We start from the raw sequence: 14940 nt of genomic DNA, 5'->3' as shown, positions 1-14940 counted from the left end.
GTTTTGAATTCACTATGTAGCCCAGACTGCGATCTTTCTTGCCCTCTTTTCGCCTCAGCCCCCAGAGTAGCTGAGATAACAGGCATGTGCCACCATGTCCAAGTGACATCTGTGCTTATATTTGTCTAACGCATTTGTTCAACTCAACTCTTTTTTTTTTTTTTTTTTTTTTTTTTTTTTGTATTCATACTGATTTAAAAGGAACGTGTGTGGTATGATAAGACTGTGGACCTGTGGTCACTCTGCCTTGAATAAGCAACAACAGTAACAACTTTATCGGGCACTAACTGACTACTTTTGCTTGCCTAAGGGTCTGAGCTTTAGAAACGTTCATTTTTCCTAAAGAAGATGAGTGCAATGCAAGGATAAGGTGGAAACTACCCAGAAATCAAGCTGAGGGTTCCACCTCCACGTAATCACAACGACAGAACAGAAAAAAAAAATCTAAGGCCAGACCCACATCTTCCAAGCAGCACTTGGTGCTAACTAATGAGCAGCCCCTGTGTTACCTCAAGGCTTTTCAATTGCCCCTGTTAATAAGCAGCCCTCATCGGTAGAGAGAGACTCCCCTCATTCAACAGATGGGAAGACTGAGGAGCCCAGGGAGGGAGAGCCCCCTGGAGGCTCCCGTAGCACCTCATACATCCCCTTGGAATGCTTTCAGTTGGTTACCGTCATTATTTCTGCCGCCCACCCTGTGAACTATTAAATGAGAGCTGTGGTCTTTAATTACAGTGAGCCGCTGATGCTCTTGGAAGAAGAGGCAATTTGAGGATCTTGTCTTCGAATGGAGCAGCCTGCCTGGGACCTGGGACCATGCAAGAAGTGGGCAGACACGTCGAGCAAAGACAGGAGCTTCTTGGAGAAGCCTCGCTCATCTTCCGAAGCCAAACTATTCAGCTCAAAGCACAATATTTTCTGGCTCAGAGTTTGGCTTTTGGAGTGGCAGCTGTTCCCACCCGAGTAAATTCCCCAAATCTGTAATTCTTGGAAATAATCGCCAGCCCTCAGAAAAAAGATGTGTTTACACAGAAACTTCTCTGCGCTCGAAGCAGTTACCTCTCTGTTCTCTGCCTCGTCTCCAGCAACCGTTTAGGCTATTATCATCTAGGTGTTTGCCAACGGATCCCAACTAAGGTCTTGTCCCAATAGGCTCCTCCTCAGATGGAGCCATATAATTTCCTGCTATTTGTCACTCCTAATATTTATTTAGAAAATCAAATCTGTACTCGGGTGGTCAAGAAGCATCCAACCCCAGTGACTCACCCATGGTCAGCCAAAAAGTCCCATTAGCACCATAGCAGGTGGCCTTGGGAAGGGATCTTTTAAAATAAAACCATTAAACATGCAGCTTCTAGATCCTTCCCTTCTTACAGAACTCAGAAGTGTGAGACCTCTTCTACTTAACATTTCAAAGTAGGATTTGCAGCCCTAGCTGGCCCAATGTCAGGAGTTCTCAACCTGTGGGTGAAGACCCCCTTTGGGGAGTCTAATGACCCTTTCACAGGGGTCTAATTATCAGATATCAGATTATTGAATATGCACATTACAATTCATAACAGTAGCAAAATTACAGTTATGAAGAAGCAAGGTTGGGGGTTTCAGCACAACATGAGATACTGTCTTAAAGGGTTGCAACAGTAGAAATGTGAGGATCACTGTTCTATGTAGACATCCATCTGCTCACCAAGCATTCAGTTATTGGATTTTTTTTTTTTTTTTGAGACAAGGATTCATTATGTAGCCCAGGTTGTCCTGGAATTCCCAATCTTCCTGCCTCATTCTCCTAAGCACTGAAATTATATCCCATACCACCATGCCCCGCACAAGAAATTCTTTATACCTATTCTTATAGGTCAGGCACAACCAGGTTTCAAGAAGATAGGGATGTACAGTACAGGACTTTCCTCTCTTGGTGCTCACATTGCCTGGGGAGAACAACTTGGAAGACACCCAATTAGGAAGAAGTGTAGAGCTTGGGAACGCGGAGCTCCAGTTGGTGCCTTTGGGAGCTGCTGTTCTAGGCAGTGAATCCGTTGCACCTGTTGGGAGACAGATCCCTCCTTTGTGGTGTGTTAGCTTCCTGTGTGTGCTGCACAAAAATATCACGGACTTGGTGACTTCAAATTACACACACTGATTCTCTACAGCTCTAGAGGCCAGAGGACTAAAATTGGTGTTGCTGGTCATCAATTGAGGGGGTGTAGGCTTGCCTCACCCTCTTGGAGGCTCTCAGGGACAATCTGTTCCTTGTCTTATAGCTAGCTTGTCATGCTGTTAAACACCCAGGGTTAACGGCTTGGTCATTCCCTCTTCAAGGGCAGTATCTTCAAATCTCTATCCTGCTTCAGGAGGCATCTCCTGTGTCCCCTGTGTGTGTGTGAAATATACCCTACCTTAACACCCTTTTCCCCCTTAGACAAGATTTTACTCTGCAGTTCAGGCTGGATTCAACCTCACTATCCTCTTGCCTCAGCATCCCAAGTGTGAGTATTATGGCTGTTTTTATAATGCTCTTTGTAGTTAAGAGTCTCTGTCAAATGTCATCTTTCTATCTCACATCCTTGTGTCCCAGTAAGGTCCCTGATAATGACCTAAAAGGGGAACCTATTGTGACCTCTGCTTACAGAATGAATTTCTCAGAGTTCAAGGCATTTGACCTGCTTGTCTTCGGGGCTGCTGTCTGGGCCACTACACAAGATTTCTTTTGTCACTGGGGAGAGGATGGTCTTTTCAATGTCCCCTTAAATATTCATTGCACTTCCCTACTATTATTTGGTCACTTCCCCAGGACACGTGTTCTCCTTGCTAAGGAAGAGCCCTGGGGTCACAGACCCAGCTACAGGGCAATGCACAGCCCACTTCCCTGGATTGGCTCAAGGCTACTGAGTTCATCATCACCTTACAGATGTGCCATGTAAAGCGGATCCATTCACTGATGCCTGTGTTCTGTGACCAGAAAGAGGCTCTGGAGTCAAATGGATGCCTGGGGTCAGTGCTGAAACACAAAAGAGATTAAGGGGACACAGAGAGGTCAGGGCAGGCCTGCTCCCACTGGCGATTAACCCAGCAGAACCACAATGAGACAGAAGGGTTGCCTAGCTCTGCTCCTATCCGCTCCCCTGTGTCTGACTCTACCCTGCAGGAGACTTCAGGGTCACAGGACCACTGCAGAAATCACACTGATGTTTGTCCCAGGGGCCATCAGCTATACACTCCTGCTCTAGGAAGGAAATTCTGCCCTGGAGTCAAGCAAAATTGAGGCCTTGCCACAAGAACTTGATAGTCACAGAATTACGTTAGTTACATTGGTATGCTAAACATTTTATTATCAATGCATACCCATAACAATTCAGAAACTGTCTTGCTGATGGCCATTTAAAGTTGGGCATAGTGGTATACACTTTGTAACCTTAGTACTCAGGGGGCTGAGTGGGAGAGATCATGTGTTCCAGGCTAGTACTGTCTTAAACAAAAATATCCATTTTGCAGAGGAAAAGTCAGAGGCCTAGAATTACCAAGGAGATAGGAAGGCGAGATGGATGGATGTTAGGAGATATCCGACTTGTGTTGTGTGTAAAGGAGGAGAGAAAAGGCAAAACCTTGATCTCCCCGAGACATCAGGCTTGGCCTGCCTGAGCCGGGACACTCAGAATATCTTCCCAGGCCATATGTCAGTGCATGCATGTGTACGTGTGTGTGTGTACATGTGTGTGTGTGTGTGTGTGCGAGTGCGTGCGTGCATGCATGTGTGTGTGTGCGAGTGCGTGCGTGCATGCATGTGTGTGTGCGTATGTGCATGTGTGTGTCTGTGTGTTTGTGTGTTTGCCCTGGTGCCCATGATGGTGAGACTTGTCAGATCTTCCCAGAGCTGGAGTTATACGTAATTTTAAGCTTCCCAACTTAGGTTCTGGGAAAAAAACCCAGGTCTTCTGCAGGAGCAGCATTCTTAAGTGCTGAACCATTTCTCCACTCCACAAAAGAGTAGTCTCTAGATAAAGTTTCAGTCCAGACTTCCACTTCATCCCCAGCCACACAACCCTCTGTCATAAGCCAAGCTGCCAAGTCACTATAAAGAATCAAGAACATAGGAACCTGTCTAGGCAAGGTTCTGGTCAGGCTTTATTGTCCCAAGAGACTCCTCTGGTTATAAGTCTTGGAGTCTAATGAGACGACAGGTTTTCATATTAGTTAATGTTCTTGTTTTTATACCAAAATATCTGGTAGAAAGCAATGTAAGACAGGAGGTTTATTTGGTTCATAGCTTCAGAGAGACATCAGCTCATCAGCATGGAAGGCATCACACCTGAGCAGGCAGCAGAGAATGAGACTGAAGACAGAGAGCAAAATGGACCACCAAGAACCTGCCTCCAACAACTTGCCTCTTCTCACTAGGCCGCACATCCTAGCACAGCATCCCAAGCTGGGAACTAGGTACGGACATTTCAGACTCAAACCATACAGTGGTTGTTGAAACTTGGGACAAGAAGAGGATTTTCCCTGCTCATCCCCCTCGTTGTATCCTTGTGCCTGAGACCTGATGTCAGGTCCCAAGACTAACACCAAGGCCGTACTATACTCTGGCTGTCTTGCTGTGGTCTTAATGGACTAGAGTGGAGTGGACAGATACCTAACCCAAGCTGTGGCTTATCACTGTATCCTTGCTTGTGACTTGGAGTTAAGGCAAAGATTTGGTCTAAGGACAATGTAGGAGAGCCACGTGTTTCTATCCTCTTTCCCTAAAAGGACAGGGTAGCCTGTCTTCAGGAGGAGACAGAAGGAGACAGAGGGAAGAGAGACACCAGTACCAGAGTACATGCAGAGATGGCCGTACAGCCCTGCCTGCTTAGATTCCCTTAAAGTCTATGATTCCTAACAACAGAATCTGCTTCCTTCCTTAAACTGAATAAATGGAGTTCTGTTCCTTGAGGCTGAAGGAATTCTGAGTCGAGCAGCTTCTTAGCCTTGTGTGTAAAATTCAAGGCATCCATAAGACAACCTCTAAGCAGCTGGGGCTGGATCTGATAGACTTTGAAGTCAAAGTCACCCCATCATGAGGGGAAGGCCTCTATGAGCTTTCTGAAAAGCGTAGACTCTGAGGATAGTCCAGGCATCCCTGTGGGGAGAAGAAAAGGGCCATGGTCACCTCGACTCACCCTAACAACGTTGCTATTAGAAAGTGTATTGTACTAAAAAAGAGCATCACCCACTGAGTGTGAACATTTTCTCAGCCCTGTACCCACCATAGTGACATGACCACAGTTCTCAGCTGTCCCACAGGAACGACAGTGACAACATTCCCATTGAGATGGGGCACAAAAGAAAGAAGGAGAATTTGTTTTCTCCTTTCAGTGAATTACCCTAGCCAGGTGGCTTTAAAAGGCAGACTTTTTTTTTTTTTTTTTTTTTTTTTGGTTTGGATCTGGAACGCCCTTGAGAAGTTCGTGTGTGGAACACTTGGTCCCCAGGACAGCAATGTTCAGAGAGGTAGGACCTTGAGAATAGATTGGGTAACTGAGGCTCTGATGCCATTAATTTTACTTCAAAGCTTAATGGGCTATTTTGAGATGGAGAAGAAAGGAAGTTTGTGAGGGAATGTGTTGCGGTGATATTTAAATCAGTGGCATTCAACCTGGCTTTTCTTAATCAGCCGCCATGTTCCCGACTAGCCTAGGCCTGAGGCCAGGAGCCCTGGCAGCGTACCACTCAGCTTGGGCAGTTCGCTCAGGTACCCAGAGACACCGGCCCTGCCACCCTCGAGACACCAGCGTGGGAGATGACTCTGCTAATCTTCCACGCTGTCTCTACAAAGCTGGGCTGTACCCAGACCATCCTGCCATCCACGTGGGCCTGGTAGGTAAAGGAGACTCTAAAGCTTAAATATGAATCAAAGGCTTTATATGTTTGGTAATGCTCAATAAAAATATGCCATACAATTAGAGGTGTTTCCCAATTAGCTAACTAAATATTAGTTGTTACCCGGGACTGTTCTCTATACCTGTGTGGCTCTTCATCCTCCTACATCTCTCCCTGCCTCCCTCGCCTCGATTCTCCTCTTCTTTTTCCTCTTCCTCTCCTTACTCTCCCACCTTAGCTCCTCCTACGGGAATGGATTTGGAGGGTATATTTTACCCTTAGCTCCATTCCCTCCCTCCCTTCTTCTCTCCCTCTCTCCTTTCCTGCTTCCCTTCTTTCATTTCTCCCTCCCTCCTTCTGTCCTTTTCCTCTCCCTCCCTTTCTTCCCTCCCTCTCTCTCTTCCCTCCCTCCCTATCTCGCTCTCTCCCTCTTCTCTCTGTCCCCTTCCTGACTACCACCAAGTGTGCAGCTTCGTTTCAGCAAGCCCTTGTAGCAAGTAATGGAGTCTGCTGACCATCAGTTCATGGGATAGAGAGGTGAACTCACAGGGTAAATCTCTTATTGTTTAAATGTCAGAGGCTGAGTTCAGATCCCCAGCACCCTGTAAAGCTGTGTAATGCATCTGTGACCTCAAAATTTTTAGGGCAAGATGCAAGGTGGAGACAGGAGAATCCTGGGAAGTTCCCTGGCCAGCCAGGCTGGCATAGATAGGGACAAACAACAAGGTATGGTAGAAGGCAAGGACCAGCACACAAGATTATTCTCTGACCTCAACACATGCTGTGGCATGCACATGCCAACAGGAACATACACACACACACACACACACACACACACACACACACACACACACACCACGAAACTAGAAACCAAAATAAATCTTCCATTTTTAAAGATAATTTTTTTAATATGCATGTGTGTGAGTTTGTTAATATGTACATTCACGAATCCGTGTGTGGGTGTCATGCATGTAAGGGTACCTGCGGAGGCCAGAAGAGGTTGTTGGATCCTCTGGAGCTGGAGTTATGGGCAGCTGGAAGCTGCCTGAGTTTGTTATCCAAACTGGAAGAGCAGCAAGTGCTCTTAACCACTGACCCTTCTCTCCAGCTACCAAATCAACTCTCTGTTCTTCCCTTCCTTCCTTATCCTCCCTCTCACCCTCCCTTCCTCTCTCTTATTGTCTTCTCAGGTGTTTTGTTAAAGCAACAGAAAATTGACCAATATGCTTAGTTGTAGCTGCCCAAGCCTGGGGTCAAGGTATCAAGAGGGCTCCACTTCCTCCAAAGACACAGTGGACAAGCTCCACACCTATCCGGATGGTGCAGGCATCCCCTGGTTTGTGGATGGATCACTTCAGTCTCTCAGCATCTTCACCTAGTGTCATCTCTCCTCATCCTCAACTCTTCCGTCTCTCATCAGAAGACCTGTGATTGACCCACCTGGTTAATCACGGATGATTTTATTTGGGGTTTATTTCATTAATTCTATCTATAAAGATCTCCATTCCAAATGGGAATGGGTGGGAGGAGAAGAGGGGAAAGACTCTTCCTGCTCAGTGTGCTCCAGCTTGCTTCAGAGAACACAGGCATCATAATTTAAACCTGGATCTATGGTTTTTTTAAGGAGAAGCCAGCATGGAGATGGTGGGCACTTCTCTACAGCCTGTCCCTTGGTTCCCATAAACAGCCCACTGGCCTTCATTTTCTCTCAGGATATGTACAGGTGGTGGAGATGTGCCCAGATGTTCTGAAGGGAGCCCCCAAGGGTAGTTTCAGCTGGTCTGGGTGAGTATCCTCTCTAGGGATGTGGCAGGGGTAAGCCCACGGAGCTCTGGTCCTCAGCTGACTTTAGGACAGAAGAACACACTTCTTCCAGGTGGTTCTTATGTCAGCCCTGGTGGCCCTTGATGGGCTGAGGGGATAAGGACAGGAACCCCGCCCCTCTGTGCTTTCATTTCCCCAGAACTCCATGGCTGACCTTGCAGATGTTGTGATTTGTTGACCCACACACCTCAGTACCTCTGCAGGACCCACAAAAGGAACCCCATTGGGCATTCTTTTCCCCCTTCCTGTCCCCCGCAGAGTCTATAAGGAAACTCCTCCTCAAGACGGTCCACACTGACCGCCCCAAACTGGTCAAACTGACTGCTCCTTCCTCGCTCCCCACGCCTGCCCTTGATCCATAAACTAAGAAAATGCACTTTTCTACCCAACCTGGAGCGAATCCGTAAGTGACATAGAAAGTTCAGTTCAACACTAGCGAAAATTGAATTTATCTCGGAAATGCTTTATTCTTCCAAAAGCTCACTTTGGCAAAGTCTAATGTATAGAAAAGCATGAAATACTGAGGCCTCAGCCGCAGCAACTTCTTCAGCTACGCATTAAGCCGCAGGGTCCGAATCCAGCCTCGCTTCCGTCAACCACTCTCTTTAACTCAAATGCCCGTCAATGTCCCTGCTAAATGGGAGTCTTGTGCGCATCGCATCTTATCATAATGTCACAAAACCCATAGAATTACAAATCAGGTTTAAGGCGGAAAACATGACAGGGAAATAAAAGTACACACAAAGTACATTAAGTATCAGTCTTCATTTATACTCCCCGTTCCAGCCTACCTCTCAGCTCAGCCCCACACTGCACGCAGCTCAGCTTGAGGTAGCCTAAGATCCATTTTAGAGTGGACTGAAATATAAATGACAGTTCGCTCTGCACATGAACATAGACAACTGTATAAAATATTTAAATAAAGACAGGAAAGAACAGAGGATTGCCACGAAGCCTTTGGCAGACTCAGCCTTGGGGGAATTTAGCAGCTTGAGATTCATTACAAATTTCGTCTTTAATGTTATTTTTAGTTCAATATTTTGTAGCACTCAGAAGTAAATCTTGGTGTGCTGTCTTCTCTTCCCCTGGCTTCCTCTCCTTCGGTGTCTGATCCTTCAGTTTTACTGAACCCTAATACGGTTTCAATAAAATTGATTTGTGACGTCGTAATGCTGTTTGTTACGGCTCCTCTTTCTTGATGTAATGGGGGGAGGACTGTTGGATGATTCGGCAGAGTGAGGAGGATCGCTCTTGATTGGAGAATAAATTGTCATGAAGCTGGAAACAGCCTGCTGCAATGTGAACTCTCCATCTCTCTGCCCCTCCTGCGGGCTCCCATCTTGAATTTCTGGTCCTGGGTTATGGCCCTGAATGCATCATCTGTCCCCTCTGAAGAGAGCTGTCACCAAAATAAAGACTCAAAGGAGACAAAGAGACATGGGTTTTGAACTGACTGCTGCCCAGTCGCTCTCTCAACTTGGACCTCTACCTGTAAACCTCCAGCTAGTTTGTAGCTAACGTCTAGATGAACTTCTCAAAATGGGCACCTGTCCCCTAACCAGAGGTGGAGGGGACCAGTTACTTGGAAGCCCTCTTCTGGTTCATTTGCAGGCTCCTTAGTCTTCCAGAGAGGCTGCAGGGTCAAACAATGCCTGCCTGGGAAACAGCTGGCCAGGTGGGAAGACAAAGAACAAAGGTTGGTTCCCTGAGCATCTTGTCCCTAGATAGCAGTGGGCTGAATACCTTTTAGGAGGCAGAGGCTAGAGAGTTCCTAATGGTTTCAACTGAACCAGAATAGCCGATTCTTATTGATGATATTGGGGGTGGGGTAGGCTGCATTGATGATATTGGTGGGGGGCTGTTGATGATATTGGGGGCTTGGGGAGGTGACAACATAGCACGGGGACTGAGATTGGAGCTTAGAACAACCTCAAAAATAGACATTTAAGGGCAGGAGGGTTGACACAGTGTTTAAGAGCACCTGTTGCTCTTGCAGAAGGCTTGGGTTTGGTTCTCAGTACTTACAGTGGGGGGTGGGGGGAGCCTTGTCCTAAAGGATCTGATGCTGTCTTCTGACCTGCATGGCTACTAAACACACACACACACACACACACACACACACACACGAGAGAGAGAGAGAGAGAGAGAGAGAGAGAGAGAGAGAGAGAGAGAGAGAGAAAGGGAAGGAGAGGGAGAGGGAGAGGGAGAGGGAGAGGGAGAGAGAGAGAGAGAGAGAGAGAGAGAGAGAGAGAGAGAGAGAGAGAGAGAGATTTTAAAAACAGATATTTTATCCAAATACCAGGTTGCTCATGCTTCCCAGATAGAGACTTCCCAGGTTCCCTAGTTTGATTTCTGTTCCTCTGATAAAGACCATGACCAAACCACCTTGGAGACGAGAGAGTTTATTTGCTTTACACCTTCCAGTTGCCATCTATCACTGAAGGAAGTCTGTCTTAGTGTCCTGTTGTTGTGAGGAGTCACCAGGACCATAAAGAAAGCATGTCATTGAGGGCTGGCTTCCACCTTCAGAGGTTTAGCCCATCATCATCATGGAACGCATGGCTGCGCACAGGCAGACTCGGTGCTGGAGAAGTGCTGAGAGCTACATCCTGATCCGCTAGCTGAAAGAGAGATTCTGGATCTGGCTTGGGCTTTTGAAACCTCAAAGCTGCCCCCCACCCCCACCCCAACCCTGTGACACACTTCCTCCAACAAGGCCACACCTCCTTCTCAAACAGTATCACTCCCTGGCGACCAAGCATTCAAATCTATGAGCCTATGTGGGCCACTCTTATTCAGCACAAAGTTTGGGCAGGAACCCATGCCAGGCACAAACCTGGTGACAGGAACCACACAGAGGCTATGGCCGAACACCACTCACTGACTTGCTCCTCACCGATCGCTCATCCTGATTTTTATACAACCCAGGACCACCCGCCCAAGTGGGTTGGTCACTCACAATGTCACTCACAAAAATGAGGGACAGACTTGCCTACAGGCCAGTCTGATCGAGGAATATCTCCATTGAGGTTTCCTTTTCCCAGAGGACTTCAGCTTATGTTGACAAAATACTACCTAACATGGTGGGCGGGCTCTTCTCTATGTGACTTGAATTTTCTATGTAAAAATTAGCTCTGATCCAAGGGTGGTGGCACCTGCCAATAATCTCAGCACTCAGAAGGTCTCAACAAGATGACCAAGAGTTTAAGGTGAGCCCAGTCTATGTAGTGAGCCTGTTTCAAGGGGCAAAAAACCCAAAATGGCCCAGACTTCTACTTTCACACGGTTTTTAACAATGGAGAAAAACAGCCTCTTCTGACATTCAGATTATTTTTAACATATGCGACACAAAGGAAGGAGCAACCGCATGGGACAGATTATCTGGGAAATCCATAATTAAAGAGCCTAATAGACTTATATACTTGGAGATGAAAACCCTTGGATATTTCAGTGCTTGGACAAAGAGTAGATAATTCATGCCTAGGCAGGTGGCTGTTACTGGTATCTAATTTTTATGATTTACCTACATACTTTTCAGGATGCTGTGTCCATGGAGCCCGAGAGAAGAGAGAAGAGCAGGACTCAGGCCTTTGAGAAGAGCAATGGTTCGGGATTTTCTGGGACAGTAACACTGATGGTTGATGGGCCTCTGGAGTCTGGGGCCTGACTTTCTGACAAGAGAAATTACTGGATTGCATCATTCCAAATTGTCAGTAATGCTAAATTTATACTTTTAACTGCCTATAAAGCTAAGTTAAACTGTTGCAGTAGAGATGGGAAATGTCCCCCATGGGTTTCTGTGTTTGAACACTTGGCCCCCAGTAGGTGGTGATGTTTTAGAAGGGTGCAGGATCTTTTTATATGGGGCCTAGCTTGTGGGTCTAGGGCTGGAGGGATGGGATTGAAGGGTGGTATGGGTGGGGTTGGAGGGTAGCAGGGGTGGGGCTGAAGGGTGGTAGGGGTGGGACTGGAAGGTAGTAGGGGTAGGGCTGAAGGGTGGTAGGGGTGGAACTGGAAGGTGGTAGGGGTGGGGCTTAAGGGTGTTAGGGGTGGAACTGGAAGGTGGTAGGGGTGGGGCTGAAGGGTGGTAGGGGTGGAACTGGAAGGTGGTAGGGGTGGGGCTGGAGGGTGGTATGCTTTCCCTGTTCTTATTTCTGCTCTTTGACCCCTGATGCCTTGAGTTTTCCCAGTTGTGAGGGACACTCCAATGTGCTTTCCCTGCCATGACAGACTGAACCCCTCTGAACCATGAGCTCAAATAAACCCCCCTCCCTTAAGTTGCCTATGTAGAGTATTTGGTGTTAGTGATGAAAAAGTAACAGATACACCAATTGAGTGACAAATAACGACAACAAGACTCTCCCAGGGAGAAAGTGAGCACAAGTATCCAACTTGTTTTTCTACATCAGTGTTTCCCAGTCAGGTTGTATTTTGTTTGACAGGGAGATATGCTGTCTTAGTTGAGTTTTCATTGCTCTACAGAGACACCATGACCAAGGCAACCCTTATAAAGGACACATTTAATTGGGGCTGGCTTACAAGTTCTGAGGTTCAGTCCATTATCATCATGGTGGGAAGCATGGCAGCCTCCAGGCAGACATGGGGCTGGAGGAGCTGAAAATTCTATATCTTATTCTGAAGGAGAATAATCAGGAAAAGACTGACTTCCAGGCAGCTAAGTGGAGGGTCTCAAAGCCCATCCCCACATTGACATACTTCCTCCAGTAAGGCCACACCTACTCCAACAAGGCCACTCCTCCTAATAGTGGCATGCCCTGGGCCAAGCATATTCAAACCACCACATATAGGGAGTTAATTGTAAAGGGGATCTATAGAACCCATAATCTCTCTAGTGTGTCTGCTGTCTGAACAGGTAAGTCTAAACTTCCTTCCTCTCAACAGGGACTCCGGGGGCCTGACTGGATGCCATTGGTCAAATACATGAAGGATGTTCTATTATAGAAGCTTCAATATGCATAGGCTGGAGGGAGCAGAGGATTCCTGGGCCATATGTTAGGCCTAGTTTTCCCGAAAGGAGAATGAAGATGGATATGTATATGTAAGTTAGGGAAAGGGTTCATCATCTGGAGGCTGTAGGGAAAAGAAGTAGCTGAGGAGGTCTGAGGAAGGAATCAGGTGAACAAAAGGATTATGGATATCTCAGTGCCAGGGTTAAACAGAGAACCAACGAGCTATGTAGATAGAGATATACAACAGCAAGCAGGATGGGAAACCATGGTAATGGAGAAGTACCTAGGATACTGTAAAACATGCTTATGGGTACATTAAGGCGCTGTGCCAGAGATGAAACACTAAGGGAGGATTAGGCTGCATGTGGGCAGCAGCATCCCATAGGCTTGGGGACTAAATAGAATTCAAGGGGGAAAGGAGAAAGACAGTTAGTGTAGGCTGTCTATCTTTCGGTTTGTCAGTCTGTCTTAGAGTTACTCTCACTGTGATAAAATACCATGACCAAAAGCAAGTTGAGGAGGAAAGAAAGGGTTTATTTGGCTCAACTTCCATACTGTAGTCCATCCCTGAAGGAAGTAGTACAGGAACCTGGAGGCAGGAGCTGATGCCGAGGCCATGGAGGGTGCTACTTACTGGCTTACCTCCCCTGGCTTTGTCAGCCTGCTTTCTTATAGAACCTAGGACCACCATCCCAGAAGTAATCCCACCATCTTAATCTCACCAATTAAGAAATGTTAGTCCTACTGAATCATGAATGAGCACAGGAGAGCTTTCCATCTTCTGATATCTTCTTCAATTTCTTTCTTCAGACTTGAAGTTCTTGTTATACAAGTCTTTCACTTGCTTTGTTAGAGTTACTCTAAGACATTTTATATTATTTGTGGCTATTGTGAAGGTGTCGTTTCCTTGTTTCTTTCTCAGCCAGTTTGTTATTTGTACATAGGAAGACTACTGATATTTTTTTCAGTTAATCGTGTATCTAGACGGTTTGATGAAGGTGTTTATCAATTGTAAGGGTTTCCTGGTAGAATTTTGGGGTCACTTATGTATACTATCATGTCATATGCAAATAATGATATGTTGACTTCTTTTCCAATTTGTGTTCCCTTGATCACCTTCAGTTATATTATTGCTCTAGTTAGAACTTCAAGTACTATATTGACTAGATACAGAGAGACTGCACAACCTTGCTAGTTCCTGATTTGGGTGGAAATGCTTTAGGGTTTTTTACTGTTTAATTTGAGGCTGCCCATAGGCTTGCTGTAAATTACCTTTATCATGTTTAGGTATGTTCTTTGCATCCTTGATATCTCCACAATTTTTATCATGAAGGGGTGTGAATTTTGTCAAAGGCTCTTTTTAGCATCTAAGGAGATAATCATGTAATTTTTTTTTCAATTTGCTTATAGATTACATAGACAGATTTTGTATGTTGTACCATCCATGCATCTCTGAAATGAGGCCTATTTGACTATGGTGATCTTTTTGATGTTTTCTTAGATTTGGTTTGCAAGTATTTTATTGAGTGTTTTTGCATGAATGTTCATGATGGAAATGGATTTGTAACTCTTTGTTGAGTCTTTGTACAGCTTAGGTATCAGGGTAACTGTGGCCTCATAAAAATGAATTTGGCACCATTCTTTCTCTTTCAATTGGAATAATTTGATGAGTTATTAGCATTACCAAAGTCTGGTAGAATTCTGAGCTAAAAATATCTGGCTCTGGGCTTTTCTTGGTTGGGGGGCATTTAATGGCCTGAACCAACCGTCTTCTGTAACCAGGCAAGGTTTCCAGTGGAAGGATTGGGACATCAACCTTGCCACAAACTCTTCAACCTACAATTTGTCCTGCCTGCAAGCTGTGCTGGGGTAAATGTGGCACAGAACTTGTGGGAGTGGTCAACCAATAACTGGTCAAACTTGAGGCCCACATCAAGGCAGGGAGCCCAGGAACCAGAGGCTGGATAGCCCAGAGACCCAAGATAGAACCAAAAACAACTGTCCAAAAAAAAAAGTCAATGAAATGATTCCTAATAATATTCTGTTATGCTCATACACCATAGGATAGAATAATCATCATCAGAGAGATTTTATCTAACAACTGATGGGAACCAGATGCTGAGACCAACAGCCATATATTATCCAGAGCTTGGGGTACCCTGTGTAAGAGGGGGATAAGGAATTGTAGGAGCCAGAGAGCTGGAGGATAGCACAGAAACAGCCCACAGAATCAACTAGTCAGGGCTTATAGGGTCTCACAGAGACTGGAGCAACAATCAGGAAGCCTGTG

The 14940-nt window shown here is 46.0% G+C and overlaps 1 long non-coding RNA gene across 1 annotated transcript; it reads left to right on the top strand.

Annotated features, from left to right (window-relative positions):
• Window positions 1-1055: 1055 nt before the first annotated feature.
• LOC143441985 (uncharacterized) lies at window positions 1056-8791 on the top strand. Its single transcript, XR_013109820.1, has 3 exons — window positions 1056-2991; window positions 4265-5853; window positions 7047-8791. It is a non-coding gene; the product is annotated as an uncharacterized LOC143441985 (long non-coding RNA).
• Window positions 8792-14940: the final 6149 nt, after the last annotated feature.

Source organism: Arvicanthis niloticus, chromosome 1, assembly GCF_011762505.2.
Source record: "Arvicanthis niloticus isolate mArvNil1 chromosome 1, mArvNil1.pat.X, whole genome shotgun sequence".
NCBI classification, from domain to species: Eukaryota; Metazoa; Chordata; class Mammalia; order Rodentia; family Muridae; genus Arvicanthis; species Arvicanthis niloticus.
Note: the sequence above shows the minus strand (reverse complement) of the source record. Positions and strands in the feature narration are given on the sequence as shown.